Below are 17,465 nucleotides of genomic sequence, written 5' to 3' on the forward strand. Positions count from 1 at the left end.
GGCCAGATACCCCTAGGGGCCAACCAAGGAGTCACTGAGGTCATCCAGAGAGGTCAGGAGAAAGCACAGCTGGAGGGACACGATGGACAAGCCTGCGGACCGCTCTCTTCCTCGTGTCTTTGCAGACCTTCCACTGCTGTGCTCACACATACACGGAACTCAGCAAGTCTTGGTTTGCAACTTGGAGCACAGTCACTGTATTAGGGGGCATTACATGTTGTTCTTATTGTCTAAAACACCACTCTCTTCACCTGTGCTTACTCTTCCCTTCTCAGTTCAGGTATCACTTCCTCAGGGAGACTTTCTTGATCCCTGCTACTGGCTGGATGTGCATGGGTTTCCAGACTTCGTCAGCTAAGGATATGAAGAGGATGGAAGCTTAATTATGGTGGTAGGACCTGTGAGTAGGTCCTGAGGTCACTGGGGCTTGTGCTCAGAAAGTAGCTCTCATGTGCTCTCTGAAAATCTTACCAAAAATTTTATTAGCATCTAAGTTTCTTCTCTCTCTCACTCGATCTTTGCTCTACCCATGGCCCATCATGTGCCACAGGCCCCTTATCAGAGCTAATGACTGCACCATGTTTTAGACTCTGAAACTTCCAAACTGAGTATAAAAAATACTTTTTTTTATTGATCGAGTTGGCTGCCTTAGGTATTTCACTGTAGCAATGTGAAGCTGGCTAGCAATCCAGCCCACGAGCCTGAGTCGAACACCTTCTTCAATGTTCCACAATTGTGGTGGTCGTGTTAGTTTTTGCATTGCTGCTATGGAATGCCTGAAGCAATTAGGCTTTATATAGAAAAGTTGACTTCAGGGGCCTGACGTGATAACCTAGTGGCTAAATCCTCACCTTGTATGTGCCAGGATCACATGTGGGTGCCAATTCATGTCCCGGCTTCTCCACTTCCTATCTAATTCCCTGCTTGTGGGCTGGGAAAGCAGTTGAGGACGGCCCAAAACCTTGGGACCCTGTGCCCATGTGGGAGACCCAGAAGAGGCTCCTGGCTTTGAATGAGCTCAACTCTGACCATTGCAGCTACTTGAGGAGTGAACCAGTGGAAGGAAGATCTTTTTCTCTTTTTCTCTCAAAAGTCTGTCTTCCCGATAAAAATAAAATAAACCTTAAAAAAAAAAAAAAAGAAAGTTGATTTGAGTTCATGGTTACAGAGGTTCACAGTGTAAGATCAGATGCTACTCTGCTGGTTGTGCTCTCGGTGACAGTGTCCTGATGGATCACAGAACATCGCAGGGCAAGAGACAGGAGCATGTGGCCTCTCCTTACAAAGCCGTAAGGATTCAATTATGGGGATCTATCCTAACAAACTAACCCAGTATAATCACTTCCCAGAGGCCCCAACTGATCATACTGGGATTAAATTTCAACCTTGTTAGTACTGTTAACATAAGACTGTGAGGCTAAATTCCTGCATGAGTTCTGAGAGAACTATTGAAATCATGGGAGTGCTTAGCATTTTAAAGTGTATTTTGTAGTAGACACTATTTTAAATAACCCCTAATGTGTTAGTTAATGTATCCTCTATAACCTTATCAGAAAGGTATGGTAAATAACTGCAATTTACAGGTACTTGATGAAGATCACACAAGTAGTTAATGATGAGGCCTTGACGGGAGTTCAGACAGCTGAATGTGCTAATTTGTTTCTGGTTCCAAATTGTACTAATCCCCAGGTGTTTCACAGTTTCTGCTATAAACGAGGCATCCAATGATTACTAGATTTAATTAGTCAATTTGTTGGGACTGGATTCCTAAGTTAGTTTTTAATTTTTTTTTTAAAACATCGGGAAGAAAGGGGTTTGCTAGCTAGCTTTTCTTTTGTTCCCTTGAAATGCTTACCTGAGAATGTGTTTTAAAGCTGAAGATCCAGCTAAGAACTTGTGTTATGCCAGAATTGATTACCCTGGTTGCTGTTGGGAGTTCAAGTGTGCATGTGGTGAAGGATCTGACAGCATAGTTTCTGCAGAAGCCATTAATGGTGTTCACATCAGCAATTATATTTATCATTTCCCACTGGGGAATGCAAGCCCTAGCCTTTGTTCACATGCATGTGTAGTCACTTATGGATTTGATGCAGCGTCTGACGCCACAGTTTCTGCAGAAACCATTAGTGATGTCTGCCTCAGCAATGAGGGACAGCCCTCAGCTCTTGCAAGAAATCAGCGAAGAAGAAGGTGGCTATGTAGACGAGTTGTGGGAGGATGGTCTAATGTACAGGAAGGAAACAGTTCTAAGAAAGAGAGCAAGGAAGGCAAATTGAATTCGATTAAATGAAGAGTTAAAATGAGATTTTAAAATGAAGAGAATGCAACTAAATATGTGGAGTGTAGCTTTTCTGTACTAGGCACTGTGTCTTATGTAATGATTCATTTTATCACTACTACAACCCAGAGGATGTTTTTCTGTTTACATATGATGAAATTGAAGATCAAAGAGGCTACACACTGGCCCAAGGTTATACAGAAAGAGACCATGCTGGAATTCAAGCCTTTAGTTTTGTTGACTGTTCATATCTTTGGGTACATAACTTAGAGCTCCGGTGTGTAACCCAGAGACTAAATACCACTCATCCAATGATATACAAATATGTCTTGAGTGCTTGCATTGTTATAGACACTACACTAAGTGCTGGGGATACTACAGTGTTGGAGGCACATTCAGTTTCAAGAATCTCGGGCCCAGTGCCATGGCCTAGCGGCTAAAGTCCTCGCCTTGAATGCCCCGGGATCCCATATGGGCACCTTTTCTAATCCTGGCAGCTCCACTTCCCATCCAGCTCCCTGCTTGTGGCCTGGGAAAGCAGTCGAGGATGGCCCAAAGCTTTGGGATCCTGCACCCGCGTGGGAGACCCTGAAGAGGTTCCCGGCTCCTGGCTTCGGATCAGGATAGCACTGGCCGTTGTGGCTCACTTGGGGAGTGAATCATTGGACGGAAGATCTTCCTCTGTCTCTCCTTCTCTCTGTATATCTGACTTTGTAATGAAAATAAATAAATCTTTAAAAAAAAGTTTCAAGAATCTCATTAATCAATCATGTAGTGACTACATACTATGGGGGTTTAAGGGCATTTAAATCAAACCTGGGGAGATGGAAAGAGACATTGATTCCAAAGAAATCTTGCAAAGGAAGTGCATTCAGATGAAACCTTGGGTGTCTGAGGATAATGAAGAAAGAAAGTGGGACTGCGTATTTCTGGGAGAAGTTATAGCTAGTGTGAAGGCATGGGGATTCCCTGGAAGCTCAGGAGGAGCTGGGATGATGGCATGAGAAAAGACAAAGCAGGGGACCATATAGATAGAGCCTTCTATAATATATATAGGGTTTTGAACTTTACTTCTCAAACAATGAGGAGCTAATGGAGTGATGTTGTTGGACTTGTAGTATACAAGGGCTGCCTGGCTAAGGTGTGAAGAATGAACCACATATTGTAGGAGGCAAGAATGAATACTTGAGCTAGCATAGTAGCATGTGAGAAAGGGAACATATTCAGGAACTGTCAAGAAGGCAGAGTGAATAGGATTTGGTCATGAAATGACCATGAGGAATACATAGAGGAATAGAGTTGATTATAATGCTATGGTTTCTGATTTTTCTATAGAAGAGGAAAGGTATTGACATGAAGAGGAACAGACTTGGGGCTGATGGTGATGATTTTAATTTGTGGACATCCAAATGAAAAGTCACTTGATTACAGGGCCCTGGACCTCAGGATCGTGACTCAGATTGAAGGGAACAGTCTGAGATATCAACACAGAGATTTGTTGTTTCTGTGCTTGGTGAGGAATCAGAGTTGCCTGTGGATATTTTGCAAATAAAGATATCTGACATCATCCTAAACCTACTGAATCTAAATTTTTAGGGAACAAATTATAGACCCATATTGCTGAAGAGCTTCATTGGGATTCTGTTGCCCTCCAAAGTGGAAATGTGTTGCTCCTGTTCAGGGAAACCTGTTCGTTCCCAAGAACCTGCTATAGGAAGTGTAAATGACTGATCCAGCTGGTTGCCCTCTTTGGCTCCAGCACTGTGTTCACACCGACATCACACTTTCCAGCTGGTGGAGGGCTACTTTGCTACCAAGATAGCTCCATGAGCTCTTTTAGAATTATCTTCCTGGTGGTCTGAGTCTTTCTACCCTGACATGAAAGTATCTACTGCATTGAATAGGGCTGGAGCTGTCAGTGAGGGTCTTCTGCAAAGTGAGAAGCCCACACTGCAGCAGCAAAGGAATAAATGAAGGATGAGAGAGTGGAAACGTTGAGGGCAGGCATTTCTTTGAAGAGTCTTGTGTTTGAAAGGGTAAAAGTAAGTTGGGATATACATGAAGTTGAGAATGGCAGATGGGAAGAAAAGAGAAAGAGAAAGAAGGAGAGAGAAAGAAAGGAAAGAATGAAGGAAAGGATAAAAGGGAGGAAGGAAGGCAGGAAGGGAGGGAGGAAGGAAGGAAGGCAGGAAGGAAGGAAGGCAAGAAGGAAGGGAGGAAGGAAGGAAGGCAAGAAGGAAGGGAGGAAGGAAGGAAGGCAAGAAGGAAGGGAGGAAGGGAGGGAGGGAGGAAGGAAGGGAGAAAGGGAGGGAGGGAGGAAGGAAGGAAGGAAGGGAGGAAGAAGATAGAAGATAGAGTACGCTCCCATTGATGTGTTCACTCCCCACATATCCACAGTGGCTGAGGCTGGATCAGGCTGAAACCAGGAGATGGAAATTCAGTCCATGTCTCCTAAGGTGGTAATAGGAACCCAGTTACTTGAGCCATCCCTTGATGTCTCCCATTGTCTGTATTGACAAGAAGCAGGAGCTAGGACCCAAAGGCAGAACCCAGGCACTCTGATATGGGATAAAGGTATCTTAATCGGTAGTGTAGGGCCCAGCACGATGGCTCAACTGAATAATTCTTCCCCTGCAAGTGCTGGGATTTCATATGGGCGCTGGTTCGTGTCCCAGCTGCTTCACCTCCCAGCAGCTTCCTGCTTGTGGCCTGAGAAAGCAATAGAAGATGGCCCAAAGCCATGGGAGACCTGGAAGAAGCTCCTGGCTTCTGGCTTCAGATTGGTTCAGCTCTGGTCATTGTGGTCATTTGGGAGTGAACCAGTGGATAGAAGATCTTTCTCTTCTTCTCTCTGAAAATCTGCCTTTCCAATAAATAAATAAAATAAGAAGAAATGAGCACTTTAATCACTACATCAAACCCCTGGTTTCATTTTTTAAGATGAGATTTACTTTTGCATATTTACATGATTTTTTAAAATTAACTATTAATTTGAAAGAGTTACATACGAAGAGGTAGAGAACCAGAGCTCCAGAGAGAGTGTGCTGCTCTGCACGGTGCACTCTCCTAAATGACCCTGATGGTCAGGACTGGGACGGGCCAAAACCAGGATTCAAAAGGGTCCTCCTCATGGGAACAGGGACCTAAACACCTAAATCACCTTCCACTGCTTTTCCAGACATTCTATCAGGGAGTTGGATCAGAAGTGAAGCAGCCAAGTCTCAAACAAGTTCCAGCACCTCAGATGGTGGCTTAACAAACTGCATCACGGTGCCGGCCCCTAAATACTTCTCACGAAGAGGCAAGGTGGAGCAGGAGTGAAGATACAACACTGGGAGATGGTAGAAATAAATGTTATCAGATTAGGAAGCTGAGAGACTCCGTTATATTCCCATTTTGGCAATGGAGAACAGAAAGAACAAGAGGTATAGGCACAAGTAAATGTGGGCATTTGATATCACATAATCGAAGGAATTCCTGTATTATGGCTACTTTTCTTCCTTGAGGTGAATTCTCAGGTGAAAAAATAAGGAATCATTGGCTTTTCAAAGAAAGGAAAAGTTAGAAATGATCTCTGCGAAGAGTGAAAAGAAGACTTGCCACACAGCCACTGAGGAGCTGGCTAGAGTCCGTGAGCTGAGAGGTCTGATTCTATGTGTTTCTATCCTTTCTTTCCATCAGTGCCTAGAATACTGCGGGGACACACAAGGCCAGTGGTAGAGTTCTCCTGGTTTGGAGTCTTGCTGGGTGGGGATAACGAAAGGGCTAGAGGGAAAGGTATAGTGGAAACTGAATAAAGTAGTATGAAATGGGGTCTATATGAGATAGGAAAGGCAGCACAGATAGGATTTTAAAAGTCAAGAATAGACTGGAAATTTCAGAGTAAGAGAAATATAAGAAATATAAGGATAGGAAATTGTGGTCAAGTAGATGGAATGTTTGAAGTCAGGCAAAGCTCAGGTGAATTACACTTCCAAAGGACCACCACTCTAGCTGAAGAATGACAGGGTCACAGTTTTCCTACTCTAAGATAAGGTGAATTGGGAGGGACTCTAATAATTACTTCAGAGATGGGGGAAGAAAGAGTATATTACTCACACATCATGCTCTCCAAAACATTATAATAGGAAACTTTTTACAAAAAGATTTGTTTGTTTGAAAGGCAGAGTTACAAAGAAAGAGAGATCCTTCATCCACTGGTTCACTCCCGAGATGGATACAATGGTCTGGCTGGTGCTGGGCCAGGCCAAGTCAGGAGCCTGGAACTCTATCCAGATCTCCCATGTGGGTGGTAAAGGCTCAGAAACTTGGGACATCTTCAAGTGCTTTCTTAGGAAGATTAGCAGAGAGCTGGATCAGAAGTGGAGCAGCCAGGATTCATATTAGATGCTAGAATCTCAGGCAGTGGCTCAATCCACTGCTCCACAATCCTGGCCTCATCGTGAAATATTTGTGATTTGGAGTCAGGGAAATAGAAAACTCCTTTTGTATAACTCCATTACATCCATGGTTGGTGAAGGGAGAATGCCTCCAGGAATGTACCACCTTTCCCAAATGGATAGATGAGGATGGTGTTGAAACAAGTGCATTCAGAAAGAATAAGGAGAAACAGGGTGGAAACACAAACTGGATGGTGTTAGGGAGAATTTCCTAACACAGATCATTCTAGCCTGAATAATCTTTGTTAATCACAAAACTGGATTTATTAAGAAATGATGGTCCCCTTCTGAGGACTATAATGAATTTTCATTCTTTTGAAATGGGTTTCCTTGCTTTTAGTCAGAAATTTAGATAATCTCTCAAAATTTCCACTAAAGTTCCTATTCTATCATTTCCTTACCCCGTAATTCTTATTTGTGCCCAGCCATTTAGACTCTTCCGCTTTATAGAATGGACAAAATTTTGTATAAGTAAGGGTTCATTTAGTCTTTCTCTGAAATTTGTTTCTTTAGATCCTACAATGAAAATTAATGGAAGAATTTCCTCAGTTTTCCTCTACGCTATTTACATATCAAAATAAACATGATTCTGAAGGGGGTTTGTGTGTGTGTGTGCTCCAGGAGGAAAACCAAACCCCTACTTGGTGTAATTTACTTAAATACCAGATTCTCCTGGGGAAACTGGGCTCTCTTTATAACTTGATTCAAATAACTACTCTGATTCTCAATAGCTTTTTATGAAATTACCATGTGGAACCTAAATTGGTGCAGCTGAATTAAATAAATATCAGAGTTTAACATTCTTAATCGCAAACCCTCAATTTAACCAACCATTTATTATAATCAGAAAGCAATCAATATGTTGATTGTGGTGACATGCAAAATGGAGATAGAATTATTAGTAATTATCCTACATTTGTGGCTCAATGTGATGGAGAAATAACTGCAAAGAGATTTTAAAACACTCTGCAGTTAAAGGACTGGTTGCTATGTTTTGAAGCAGCATGCTATATTGATTGTAGTCTTTAAATAAATTGAATAACATAGGTTGCTGTCAAACATCTGAATTATTCATGAAGCACAGTTTGAGAATATGAAAGCAGTCTTTGTTTATGAATATTCAAATGTGTTAATATATAAACGAATGACCCAACCTTAACCAATTCCTGCATGAAGAAAAAAAAATGTCAGGAACAGAATGAAAATCTATTAGGCAATTCACTTAACTTGACAAGTCACTTGCTTTGAAATGCAGTCAGTGGGGGAGATGGGGATAAAGCCTGAGCTCATGTAAGGGAGGTTCTGGGCCACAGGGCAGGAGATGGGACTTCCTTTGGGATCTGGATGATGCCAAAAACTTCTGTGATCACATTTCTGGTATGGCCCTTAATCCCTTCCTGTCAATATTTGAAACATATAGCAACACACTTAGGATTTTGCTGTTGTTTAGTTCTCTTTATGAAAAGATAAAAGGAAACTCCAGAATGTTACACTTTTTAGAATTTCTAAGGCACAATTATCTTTTCTCTAAATACATCTCCACAGTAGCCTATGAGCTGTATGTTTTCATACTTCTAAGACCTCATTAGAGACCAAGTCCTGATTCCCTGAAAGCTCTAGCTATCATATTATCATAAAAATGATAGAGTTTGTGGTCAGTAGAGTGTTGTAGAAAGGTAGCCTCACTCGTGGCCAGTCAGGTAATTCATTGACCCATGTGCCTGGGACTCGGGTTGCCAAGACATGGCCCTTCAGTTTTCAACAACAGGATAGTTTCATGCAAACTGGAAAGAGTTGGTCACGTTGCCAACTGTCCTAGTCTGACCAGAGAAACCTTCTGGAATTTGAGGCTTTAAGTGTTAAAAGTCAGGCAAGCCCTAGGCAGACCAGGAGCTTGATAACCCTACCCAAACCCCAGAATGAGATAAACAGATCAGGGAACCCCCTTTGTGCTGCTCATATTTCTAAAAGACAAAAATGCAACATACAAACTTGTTTACATGCACAAATGCTTCTATGAGTGGAATTTTCTGCACTCCATCTAGAGTATTGTGTCCTATTGTCAATGCAGGCGACATTTTATCTATTTATTTTCATTTTATTTGGAAGGTAAGGGTAGGATGCAGGGTGGGCAGTGAGAGAAAGGGAGAGAGATCTATCTGCTTGTTCACTCTCCAAATGCCTACAATATCCATGGCTTGGCCAGGCTAAAACCAGGAGCCTAGAACTCAAGCCAAGTGTACCACATGGGTGGTGAGGACACAAGCACTTGAGCCATCATCTGCCATGGTCCAATATGTACACTGGCAGGAAACTGAATTGAAAATGGAGTTCTCAGAACTCAAATCAGGCACACTGACAGGAACTTAACACTTGTGCTGGTGACCCTAACAATTGAATTTTTTAATAGAATTATTGCAGTGTATGTGGAATTAGAGCCATGGGAGAAAATCGTTGGCAGTAGTAGTGATTCCCCAAAGTCATTGAATCTTAATCACCATAGGAACTCTACTAGAATATGTGTCCCATTTCGTAGGGGCTGGGATGGGGCTAGGGAACTGTAGGTTTATCAGCTCCCTAGATGACACCAGTCAAGTTTAAGATTGGCAAAACCTTTCACCAAGATCCAGGTAGAACCTGATGAAGCGCTACTGCCATGCCACCTCTAATTGATTTTTTTTTCCATAACAAAACCATTAAATTTTTAATGTTCATTACAGAGATGAGGGGATGGGAATTGCAGACCCATGTGGACCTTGGGGTAAGGATGGAGAGGGTCAGGGAGAAGAGGTAGGGTGAAAGAGATGTGTCTGTGGCAGGGCTCTGGAGGGACTGCTCCTAGTTGTCAGACTATGTTAGTGATGGGGAAAGGAGATGGACTATTGATGTTGCCACTGGGGTCTAGGAGGTGGGAGGTGTAAGTGTCCTGGGGGTGTAGCTTGAGTGGTTATTGTATATTCCATCTGGCCTCACAGGGGCTTTTTATTGTTCTCTCTGTGTAATCTCCAAGGCCTGTTGATTTTCCACGTGCATCTGATTGTCCCTAAGCCTAGGTGCTTTCCATAGAACTTGGCCTGAAATGTTGTGCCACTTGCTTTTCTTCCCATTGTCGAAGAGCTGCTTGAGAGGTCTTCTGTTGAATTAGAGGATCCGTTTGTCTTGTCTTTCATGTGCATCTCATCCTTTCTCCGGAGTCAGCTACATGCTGCAATATGTACTCTGCAGTAGACCACATGTCCATGGGATGTTCCCTGAGGCCAGAGATCCTATTGGTCCAATGTACACATATGATGTAGGGCGCCCACTCCTGATGAAGTCACTCTACCTGGCTCACCCCCAGCCCAGATTCTCATACTCCTTGATATGTTGGGGGTGGGTGTCACAGCCTGGTCTAGACCACTGCCTGTCTTATCCCCCTTATATATCTGTGGATATGTGAGCCCGGTTAAGGGGCCCCTTCAGAACCCCTACCAGATCATCTCCCAGCCCCAGTTCCCACAAGCTCTGGTAGGTGCAGCACTCTGACCTGGCCTGCCTCCAGTCCTGGCTCTCATGTACATTGGCAGATACTATGGCCCAGTCAGGGTGACCCTTTAAACCCTTACTAGGCCATTCCCCAGACTTAGCTCTGGTATATAGCGGCAGTGCAACATCCCAACCCAGTCCACCCCAGACCCAATTTTCACACTCACTGGTGGGTGCCCTGGCTTTGTTGGGGCAACCCTCCAGAACCCCTACCAAGCTGGCCCTCAGACCTGGCTATGGCTGTGCAAGGCAGTGCTGTGACCTGATCTGACCTGGCCCCAGACATGGCACAGTAACTGAAAACTTGAGCAGTTCACCTAGACCCTATATTAGTTTATTCATTTGTTGAAATCATCTCATCAATAGTCTTAGAACCTATTCCATTGTAGTATGGGATTTAGAGATACAAAAAAAGACTGGATCACAGGGATTAATTAATATTAGGAAAAGTTATGGTCTAATGTGCCTTCCTAAGTGGTGAGGAATAAACTGCCAAATTCTTAGCCTTAAATTCCTTAAAGGGTATATCTATCAGTATACCCTTTATTCAGGCAGGATGCCTTATGCAGTTAGGTTTCATATCAATGTACTTGACAACTTTAATATTTGATTGTGCCATGATTTCAGATCCACTGGTTATGGTCAAGAGTCTGAAGGTGGTAGCTGGCTTAGCCCAGTTCAGCATGGCTGCTATCAGAGGTCCAGGCTCCTGCATCTAGCCAAGTGTGTTGGCTGCAGTCATGGATAACTGAATCTATTCAATTCTGGTAAGATGAGCATGAGTTCGATGGATGAGAGAAGTGAGGCCTGGGATTCATGGAATGGATGACAATCTCTCGTACGATGTCTATTTAATTCTTTTCTGTTCACTGCTTAACGGTTAGCATTAGATACATTTTGTGTGTTTGAGTTAATGTCAGATCAAGTTTCATTTCCTCATTTTTCTAGTCCTCAGAAGAACTCCCACTCTTAGTTACACAGATTGGGTGTGCTAGTGTGGTTGCAATTGACTTGTTGTTTACCAAATTATTTCCTGTTCCTCCTAGCTACATAAATAAATAGTTGTCAGTTTTCCATGCCATTAGAAGTGGTCAGTAGAATCAGGCAGAAACAATTGTGAGTTATTTCAAGGCTTGTATCAGAAAATCTCTGGGGCAATTCTCCGAATTCTCTCTTCCCTTGGACCTCATGCGATGGACTTAGTGAAGCCACTCATGGACAGGCCCTTGGTTCCTGACTCCTTGCTCATGGAGGAGCTGCTCCTGAGACCTGACTACAAACAGCTGCATTCTGTTCTTGCATTCAGAGAAACAACCTCTTATTGAGTCTAGTCACCAAGATGTAGGGTTTTTCTGTTTGATCAGTTAGCTTATTCTGACTTCCCAAGTAGGAAGGAGGGACTGCATAAATCTACTGCAAACATCTGGCAAGCCATATATTTGTTTTCTGATTTTTTTTGGAAAATGAAATGTGTTTTCAAAAATGAAATCATGCAAGCCTTCATATATTCATTCTAGAAAAATTAGAAAGGAAGGGGGTTAAAATAAGCCAAATATCTATTGTATATCTGGACCGGGTATATATATAGAGACGTTTTCCCCATAAAAATCAACTCATCCATGTTTAGTATTTTGTGACATCTTTATCATTTTGTATTTAATATAAACATTTTTTATCTGTATCATCCATTTTAGTAGTTGTTCCATTATCTATTTACTGCCTTGGTACAGAATGTTAATAGTTTCCTCATTTCTCCCCATAAAACAAATCATGCTGCAAATATCCCTATTCATTCATCTTTGCTCTCATCGTTAATTTTTTAGATACATTTAGTGGAACTGCCAATTTAGAATTTTATTCTTCTAAGCAAGATTATCTGCTTTCATTGGTCTTGACAAAAAAACAACAGCCATGCTTGAATTTCATAGACTGTAAATGGGATTGAGGGAAGGCTTATCAACTTTATCTCTCTATCATGGGCAATTGAAGAAGAAATGTTGGCTCTCATAAGTTAGAGTGAGACTCTCTCACCAAAACATGTTTCTCACAAACCTTCATTGCAGTTGGAGTTCCGTGGACAAGTAATTCCTTCGAGATGTGAGCCTGTCCTGGGAGAGACAGTCTCCTTCCCATTCCGTCACACTGTCCTGTATCTGAGGTCTGCAGGGCAGGATGTGGTCAAATACTGTGCATATTAATCTGACTCTGTGTCAGCATTCATAGAAACCATTCTGGCAGCAAGCTTTTGGTTTTTAACTTTGAATGAATAATTATTTTAGAGACAACTTCCTTAAAATTTGGCGATTTCAACTAATTAAGATCAGGGTTAGATAAAAATAAGAAGGAACAGGTATTATTGTAACTACCTTAGGATAAACTCAATAGAATACTATAATAAGGGTACTGCAAAAATCAATAGAAAGGGCCCGGCAGCGTGGCCTAACGGCTAAAGTCCTCGCCTTGAAAGCCCTGGGATCCCATATGGGCGCCGGTTCTAATCCCGGCAGCTCCACTTCCCATCCAGCTCCCTGCTTGTGGCCTGGGAAAGCAGTGGAGGACGGCCCAACGCATTGGGACCCTGCACCCGCGTGGGAGACCTGGAGGAGGTTCCTGGTTCCCAGCATCGGATCGGGGCGTGCCGGCCTGTTGCGGCTCACTTGGGGAGTGAAACATTGGACAGAAGATCTTCCTCTCTGTCTCTCCTCCTCTCTGTATATCTGACTTTGTAATAAAAATAAATCTTTAAAAAAAAATCAATAGAAAATACAAACTATGCGTGAATTTCAAGGTCTTTTTTTTTGCCTCAAAAGAAACTTGTCTTTTAATTCCATTTTCTGCAAATTGTTATTATTGGTTTTTAAATTTGAAAGGCAGAGTGAGACGTGCAGTGGGAGCTGAGAACACAGTCCAGGTCTCCTCTATGGGTAGCAGAGACCCAACTACCTGATCCAACACCTTCTCCTCCCATGATTTTCATTAGCAGGAAGTTGGAATACAGGTGCCAGAGTCAAGGATCAAATTTGGGCGCTCCACAGTTGGATGTGGGCATCCAAGTGACTGCCCCTTTCTGGACATCTTGAAGTACCCTGTTATGGCAAATCTTGCCATCTGCAGGTTTCAAAGTCTTTGTTGACTGGTGGTTTTCATGAATGCATTGTCTTATGGTGAACAAAACAGAAGACTACGTTTTTTATTGCAAGAAACAACTCCCCGTTGTCATAGTTGCATTCTGTTGTTACTGACTTTGTGCCACCTTGCAGGCCACACATGACTGATTGCACAGACTCTTCTACTACAGCGCGCGTGCGTGTGTGTGTGTGTGTGTGTGTGTGTGTCTGAGTGCAATTAGAGCAGCTCTACCCATAGCCAGCTGTGTGTGCCATTACCAGAGTGTCTTCCTTGGATGATGACTAATCTTGAAATCAACAGCTGACTTCAGCTGTGCAAGTGGTTGAAGGCAAAGACAGTTGTACATTCAATAGTGGACATATGCTTTTTTTGGTTAATATAGTGGCTACAAACATGCTTCCCTAAAACGTTTTGTTTTTAGTCAGGAGCTCGCACAAGCATTTTCAATATATTTCATATGATAACTTAAGTTATTTAGATGGACGGGTGGAGTTTGAAGGCAGAAGGCTTAAGTGCCTCACAGAGTCCGTATTTCACAGGTGAGTCAGCCATCAAAAGGGCTAACACAATAACTGGATCATTTGCGTGATGAAGTTGTGTTCCTGTAACACCATTGTGCTCTGCTAATTGCTCAGTTACCAAAGCACAGTGACAGGATGATTGTACTTCATCAATATGCTGTCTGGGTGATATCTTAGTAGAATGCATCATTCTTGATAGGAAAGAATGGCTGTTTCAAATAGCAGATTGCTTTCTAGCAACTCAAAGCCAAACAGATTTATTTAAAGGTGTTTGGAGTGTGAGAATTTTGGAGTATGGAAAAAGAACTTAACCTGAAAGTAGAGGTTATGGTTTTGGTTTTGGACTCTTCAGTTGATTTACAGAGAGAGATGATCCATCCTCTGGTTCACTTCCCAAATGGCTGCAACAGCCAGGGCTGGACCAGGCCAAACCTTCATCTGGACCTCCCAAATGGGTGCAGGGAACAAGAATTTGGGTCATCTTCCGCTGCTTTCCCTGGGCACATAAGGAGCTGGGTCAGAGGTGGAGCAGGTGGCACTCACACGGGATGCTGGTATTGCCGGCAGCAGCTTAAACCACTTATGCCTCAGCACTGCTGCCATGTGTGTGCACATAGAAAGCATTGTATGGGCCAAAGCTGGGTTCCTGGTCTCAGAGTCCAGGATTTCATTTGTTGAATGCATTAGCCCTATAGATTCTATGAATGACTTTGTTTTTAGTGACAAGAAGTAAACATAAGGACTTAGGAGATCATCATGTAACCTGGGCCCCTCTTTGCTCCATACCGTGTGGTCAGAGGGGGGAGGGAAGACATGAACTTAACAGTTGTCAGCTGTGAAGCCGCAGCTGCTATGCCTGTCTCTCACTGTCCTAGGGGTGAGGGATCCAGGGGCATTTGAGGGGCTTGCAACTCTAGTTTTTCAGCACTCCCTCTCTAGGAGCCAGGGTAGTTCTCTGCGTCTCTATTATATCCATCACCCCATTGAAATCTTCCAGATTTATAGACACAATAACACACACACAGACACACATCAACACATAATGATGGCTGCATATTGCTGTTGTCCTATCATTCCTTCACGTATCAGTTTATTGATTCTTTGATTTGCTCGCTGATTTGCTCTTCCAACCACACATTCACCTACTTGTTTTGTAGCTCTGCATTGACAGGATTTACACACGATCGTGACTCAGCCCTAGCCGAGAAAGCCTTAGAGAGCCACCTGCATTCTTTCCCTACACCACTTCCTTTTCAGTGTCCTTCCAATTTAGAACTGATCTTTTCCCCTCAGCTGCTCATTTCCTCCTGTCCCCACTCTGCTGCCTCTGCTATGCTGTGTTGCAGGAGAATCCTCACGGTTTGAGGAGGTCAGGGCTGGCTCCTTGGAAAGACCTCAAGGGGTTGCTAATAGGTTTAAGATAGCACCGTGGAGCTAAAGAAATTGACAGAAGACCAGAGATTTCTGTACATTAAATCCTCAACCCAGAGGGGTGCCCACAGTTTCCTTTACTTCTCTGGGGTATCACCTGGGAGCTGCTTGCGGTCACCCTGACTGCTCCGTTCCCACGCTTCACTCGGCAATGGGAGCGCTCTCTTCCTCCCTCCACCGCTGGCTCAGACCTCCTGTAGTTGGACTCTCCCTGCTTTGTGCACACAACCAAGATTCCTGCAGCTGCAGCTGCTTACTTCCGTCTCCCTCCCTCGCATCTTTCCCCTGGGGACAGAGATCCTTCCAAGTCCTGGTGCCTCCCCTTCCAACCATCTGCAAGGATTGTGAGGTCTGGCTGAATCCCACGGAGTGACACAGACGACAGTCATGCGTGAATTAAAAGTTACAGCATTTGCTGTTCTGTAGATTCATACCATGTAAAGAAGAGCCAAAACTTGAAGGAGCAGAGAAATTTCTGGGCTACAGGCAAATGCTTTCCAAGAGAAACATCTCAAAGCAGAGGGAAGGCAGATTGTGGTTTGGTTTTCCAGTCTCCCATTTTGTATTCTAGAACATGACTAAGTGTCCTTAGGGCATATGTTGGCCAGCTTCCAGCTCCCAAAATCCCTTGAGATGTGATTATTTTGTATTCTTTTATCAAAATTATTTTAAATGTTAATTTTCATTTGCTTGAAAGGCCAGGTGACACACACACACAGGGAGAGCAGATCTTCTATTTGCTGGTTTACTTTTCAAATGTCTACAACAGTCGAGACTGGGCCAGGCCAAAGCCAGGAGCTGGATCTCTGTCGGGGTCTCAGCATCACCTGCTCCCTCCCAGGATGCATGGACAGTAAACTAGATCATGAGTGGAATAACCGAGACTTAAGCCAGGGACAGTAGTGTGGGTTGCACGCATCTCGAGCTGTCCAACTTAATTACCTGGGTCATATTGCCTGCCTTTCTGAATAACTTTGACATGTATTCAAGGAACCTGCTTAGGAGCAATATGTCATATCTTATCCTGATCTAATCTCTTTGGGATGGAGACTTCTAATCTTTGTGGGACCCAGTTTTCCCATTTGTGAAACACTTCTCTGCCTGCTTCACAATGCTGTGAAGATCACCAGATAAAGCTTTCTAGGAACTTTAAGCATTGCACAATATCAGATATGGCTATGAGGGAACAATTGTGTTGCTTTTGTTAATATTGTTTTAGATTGCTTGTTAATCTTTCTGAAAATCACCTTTTAAAAAAATGCATATTTGGCAGACCTGGTACTTTCATGGTAAAGTGACAGTCTAGGGGACTCAGGCACTTGCTGTGCCAATGAGGAGCCCTAGGAAGGAGCCCACACTGAGAAAGATGATTACACACATTTGAAGGTGGTGGGCAGGATGGTTCTGTGGTGCAGTTACGCTTGAAGAGGCATGCACCATGCGGTAAACCGAGGAAAGCCCATTGTGAACAGCAGGGTTTGCCAGTGAGGCAGATCAGATTCCAGTTGGACGGGCAGCCAATCAGTGAATCCAACACAATTGCACAGTGGGAAATGGAGAGTGCAGGTACAATGGGAATGTTCCAGCAGCAGGCAGGAGGTGTCTGCTATGCTCAAGGGCTCTGTTCTTTCAGACCAAGAACATGTTCTCACTTAGAAACCTGCACTTCGGTTCCATCACATGCTGGCGACTGCAGTAGTTTGCTCTGTTCTTTTATTTTTCCCTTGCCCATTCCTTTATTGTCCATCAAGTCACTGGTGCATGTGCACAAACATACTGCATTTTGTCTTTCCTTTCTCTATTTTCTTTTCCTTTTTGCTTTTTGCTTTTAGCTAAATAACCAATGGTATGTTTTGATTGATATCTAGTGGAGATGGAATGAGGGAAAATACTGGTTGTATTAAAAAAAAAATCCACTTTCTCCATTGGTAATGAGTTGAGGAGCCAATTCTCCTGATTCCAGGGACAAGGGCTTTGTTCTCTTCACTTGGGATATCTCTGGCCAGTTCTTTTCTTAATTAAAAAATTTTTTAATAAGTTCATTTTATTTTTTGACGATGTTTACATAGTTGAAAGGGATACTTGCCCATGTGGAACACTGATTAGGGTAGAGAGCATTGAGGAATGGAGAAAGTGGATGAA

General features: G+C 43.1%; 1 pseudogene; it reads left to right on the forward strand.

Moving 5' to 3' along the window:
• The first annotated feature begins 2,078 nt into the window (after positions 1-2,078).
• Positions 2,079-17,191, forward strand: LOC131483081 (small ubiquitin-related modifier 2-like; annotated as a pseudogene).
• The last annotated feature ends 274 nt before the right edge of the window (positions 17,192-17,465 follow it).

The sequence above is a fragment of the Ochotona princeps genome, chromosome 23, assembly GCF_030435755.1.
Source record: "Ochotona princeps isolate mOchPri1 chromosome 23, mOchPri1.hap1, whole genome shotgun sequence".
Lineage (NCBI taxonomy): Eukaryota > Metazoa > Chordata > Mammalia > Lagomorpha > Ochotonidae > Ochotona > Ochotona princeps.